Here is a 5353-nt window from a genome sequence, read left to right on the forward strand (position 1 = left end):
TTTGTTCTCCATACTGTTTTCCACAGTGACTGTACCAATTTGCGTTGCATGTAGGTACATTTTCTCCACGTCCTTGCCAAGAGTTGTTGTTTCTTGTGTTTTTAAAAATTTTTTTAAGTTTTTACTTAAATTCCAGTTAGTTAACATACCATATAATATGACTTTCAGGTGTATTGTTTCTTGTGTTTTTGACTTTTGCCACTCTAACAGGTACGAGTGATAGCTGATTGTGATATTGATTTGCACTTCCCAGAGAAATGATGTTGAGCATCTTTTCATGTGTCTGTTGGTCATCTGTATGTCTTCTTTGGAAAATGTCTATTCATGACTTCTGCCCATTTTTAAATTGGATTATTTGCTTTATTGGATGTTAAGTTGTATATATATGCAGCTTTATATATTTTAGGTCCTGAGTTGTTATCAGATATGTCACTTGCAAATATCTTCTCCCATTCTGTAGGTTGCCTTTAAGTTTTTTTGATTGTTACCTTTGCCATGCAGAAGCTTTGCATTTTGTTTCTCTCCCACACCATGTCCCTGCACTTCATACTTTCCTCGATGTGGCCTCTTCTCTCCCTCTAGTTGTGCAATTTGTTCTGTCAGTACTCAGGTCATTTTTACAGATATTCCATATGATTTGATAGTTATCTGGTTGTGTTCTAGGAACAAGAAGAGCATAGGGTCCTCCTACTATGCCACCATCTTAGCTGCTCAGAAGCATCTAATGTTGATGTAGTCTCAATAGGTTATTTCTACCCTCGTTTCCCTTACCTGAGGAAACATATCTAGAAAAATGTCAAAGAAATTACTGCCTATGCTTTCTTCTAGGATTCTTAAGGTTTCAAGTCTCACATTTAGGTCCTTACTCCATTTTGAGTTTATTTTTGTGTATGCTAGAAGAAAGCAGTCCAGTTTTATTTGTTTGCATTTTGCTGTCCAGTATTTCCCATCACCATTTGTTGAAGAGACTTTTTCCCATTGTATATTCTTGCCTCCTTTATGGAAGATTAATTGACCTTATAATTGTGGGCTTATTTCTGGGCTCTCTACTCTCTTCCATCGATATATGTGCCTATTCTTGTGCCAGTACTATATTGGTTTGATTACTATAGCTTCGTAGTATATTTTGAAATCTGGGATTGTGATACTTCCAGTTTTGCTCTTTTTTTTTTTCAAGATTGCTTTGGCTACTCAGGGTCTTTTGTTGTTCCATACAAATTTTAGGGCTATTTGTTCCAGTTCTGTGAAAAATGCTGTTGGTACTTTGATAGGCTGCTTTGGATAGTATGAACATTTTAACAATATTTGTTCTTCCAATCCACAAGCATGGAATATCTTTCCATTTGTTTGCGTCATCTTCAATTTCTTTCATCAGTGTTTTATAGTTTTCAGAATGGAGGTTTCTCACCTCCTAGGTTTAATTTATTCCTAGGTATTTTACTTTTTTTAAAAAAAGATTTTATTTATCTGTTTGACAGAGAGAGAGATCACAAGTAGGCAGACAGAGGGAGAGGGGGAAGCAGGCCCCCGCTGAGCAGAGAACCGGATGAGGGGCCCGATCCCAAGACCCCGGGACCATGACCCGAGCCAAAGGCAGAGGCTCAATCCACTGAGCCACCCAGGTGCCCCAATATTTTACTCTTTTTGATGCAAGTGCAAATGGGATTATTTTCTTGATTTCTCTTTCTGATACTTCATTATTAGTGTATAGAAATTCGGTGAATTTCTGTGTATTTAGTTTGTATCCTGCAACCTTACTGAATTCATTTATCAGTTCTAATAGTTTTTTAGTGGAGTCTTTAGGGTTTTCCATATATAGTATCATATCATCTGTGAATAGTTGAAGTTTTACTTCTTCCTTACCAATTTGGATAACTTTTATTTCCTTTTCTTATTTGATTTCTGTGGCAGCATTCTTCCTCTTGAAAAAAGCTTGCTTCCTGTCTTATACAGTACTGTCTTTGGTACAAGAGAGGCCCTGACCTGAACCTCTAGTTTGAGAGGGCCCCACTCTGGCCTTCCTCCAGGTTTTCTCACCTTTACAAAGTGAGTAGTCTATAGGGTCAAGAGAATATATCCATTTGAAGCCTGAATACTTCACTTCTAAACCACCTACTAGGTAGCTGGAACCCCCCAATTTCCTGCCTAAACAGCTCCAAGTCTATTTCCACAGCCTAAATTGAGTCTCTTTCTTGGGTCTGTCTTCTTGAGGTGGATTATCCCACGGTCTGCATCAAGAATGGCCAAAGGATGACTGTTTGCAGGGATGGAGCTTAATCATGAAGGCTGAGTTGGTCACATGCCTGTGTGTGAGTTTGTGACATAAAGCTAAAATAGTGTTTAAATTATCTATAAACTTAAAGTTGTATTAAGAAAAAATAAAGGTAGAAATTATTAGCTAAGCATCCAACTTAAGAAAGTCAGAGTAAACTTGAAAGGTTAAAAACAGAAAATAATGAAATAGACACAAAAACATACAACAGAGAGAAATAAAAAAGTCAATAGCTGTCTCTTTGTAAAGATTCTTAAAAATAGACAAATCTTTGGTAAGACTGATAAAAAAACAAAAGGTCAAATAAAGAATTTGAGGAATAAAAAAGGATGTAACTAAAATACATTAGAGATCTAAAGGTAACAAGATAATAGATAATACTAGAAACAATTTCGTGCTAATAAGTTGAAAATTTAGAAAAAATAGAGATTTTGTTAAAAAAAATACAAACTGCCACAATTGACTGAGGAACTAGAAATCCTGAATTTTCTAATGTCTATTAAATAAGTTGAATCAGAGCACCTGGGTGGCTCAGTGGGTTAAGCCTCTGTCTTCGGCTCAGGTCATGATCTCAGGGTCCTGGAATCGAGTCCCGCACTGGGCTCTCTGCTCAGCAGGGAGCCTGCTTCCCCCTCTCTCTCTGCCTGCCTCTCTGCTTATTTGTGATCTCTCTCTCTGTGTCAAATAAATAAATAAAATCTTTAAAAAATTAAGTTGAATTGGCAATTAAAGTTTTACCTACCAAATAAACAAATACAACAGGCTAAGATGATTTTGCTAGTGACTTCTACCAAATCTTCAAAGAAAAGATAATTCCAATTTCATATAAAATCTTAAATCTTCATGGAAAATTTTAATAAATAAGAGGGAACATTCCCCAATGAATTTTTCAAAGCTGGTTTAAACTTGATAGCAAAAATAGACAACCAGTGTCTATAAGAAAAATACAGACTGATTCATTTATGTAAATAGATGCATAAAGCTCAAATCTCAAACTGTTAATAAATATAATTCAGTTCTGTATAAATAAGTAAATCATGGTCAAGTTGGGTTTATTTCAGGAATACAATGATTATTTAAGAACATCTACTAGTGTAACTCACCATATAAGTGTATTAAAGAGTATTCTTCTTCAATATACAGAGAAAAGTCATTTAATAAGCAATTCATAAAAAGATATTGAAAACCTAGAGCAAGCATAATACTTCATGGTAAAACATCAGAATGATTCCCTACAAAATCAGAAGTGAGATAACAGATGTATTCTATCACCACTAACCTTCCACAATGCGTTAGGACACATGTTCGACACAGTAAAGAAGAACAAATGAAAAACATAACTAGTGGTGGTAAAATAAAAATGTCATTAATCACAGGAAATATGATTGTTTATAGAAAATCCAAGGAAATCTGGAGACAAATTATTAGGATGAATCAGAGCATTCTGTAAGGTTATAAATAGAAGTTTTAAATAAGTCAATTTTATTCTTATACATGAGAATAAAGATAATGACTTTTTTACCATTACAATAGCAATATCAAAAAAATAGAGGGACTAGAAATAAGTTTAACAAAAGATGTATAAATCTTCCATTAAAAAATCACAAAATATTATTCAAAGGCAATAAAGAAGACCTAAATAAACAGAGAGCTATACTATATTGTCATCAAAAAGAAGACTCAATATAATAAAGATTTCTAGTCTCCAAAAATAAATCTTATCAATACACTTTCAATCAAAACCATAACATTTTCTTCATAGAAATTGATGGAGCAATTTTCAAATTTATCTTAAATCTAAAGGCTCAAGAAGAGCCAAGGTAATTTTAAAGAAGAAAAAAAAATAGAGGTCATTTGACTATAACATATCATGACTTGTATACACCTATAGTAATTATGATGTGTTATTGGTGCAGGAATAGGTAAACAGACCAACTGGCTAGAATAGAAAGCTCCAAAACAGACCTATGTCCATGTAGAAACTTGAGAATACTTGGATATATATACACATACATATATATCTCAAATATATCTCTCTCTAATAGATATTAGTTTAATATATATAAAATACATATAAATTTATAAATATATTTATTTGAGAAATATATCTCTCAAGTTTATATATTATAAAAATTATATACTATAGATATATACTATTATATACTATTAAAATTATATATTCTATAATATTTATGACATAACTTTTCACATTGCAGGTTTGATGGTGTCAATATTTTTATGGTACGTTTATAAAATTTTGCAGCAGATATTTCCAATTAGAAGCTAAGTGCCATTTAAAAGTCAGAACTCGGGGCGCCTGGGTGGCTCAGTGGGTTAAGCCGCTGCCTTCGGCTCAGGTCATGATCTCAGGGTCCTGGGATCGAGGCCCACATCGGGCTCTCTGCTCAGCAGGGAGCCTGCTTCCACCTCTCTCTCTCTGCCTGCCTCTCTGCCTGCTTGTGATCTCTCTCTGTCAAATAAATAAATAAAATCTTTAAAAAAAAATAAAATAAAATAAAAGTCAGAACTCAGCCTGAGTGATTCAGTCAGTTAAGCATCTGTCTTTGGCTCAGATCATGATCCCAGGGTCCTGGGACCGAGTTCTGAATCAGGCTCCTTGTTCAGCCGGGATGCTGCTTCTCCTTTTGCCTGACATTCCCCCTGCTTGTGCTCTCACTTTCTCTGACAAACAAATAAAAAAAAATTTCAAAAGTCAGAATTCGCATGATAGAGAATACAGTTGATTTCTTATTCAAGTTTTCCATATCAAGTCAAAACTGGCTATTTGATGCTTACATTTTTGCTCACTAGTTCTTCTTTCTGAGTATCATGTGACTACTACATACTTTTCTCAGCATAGAGCTCTGAGAGTGTGTAGATATATGAATGACAGAGGTAAAAACTATGGATTTCTGGGAAAACAATGGACCAGTCTCAATAAATGGTCTTAGACAACTGGTTAAGAACATGGAAAACCATAAACTTGGATCTTGTTCTAGGTCTAGACAGGGCCTAAGATGGGGATTCTTGTGACTTATTGGGGGACTGCTTTCGGAAATAGGGGGTTAAAGGCAGCAAAGG

The sequence above is a fragment of the Neovison vison genome, chromosome 6, assembly GCF_020171115.1.
Source record: "Neovison vison isolate M4711 chromosome 6, ASM_NN_V1, whole genome shotgun sequence".
Lineage (NCBI taxonomy): Eukaryota > Metazoa > Chordata > Mammalia > Carnivora > Mustelidae > Neogale > Neogale vison.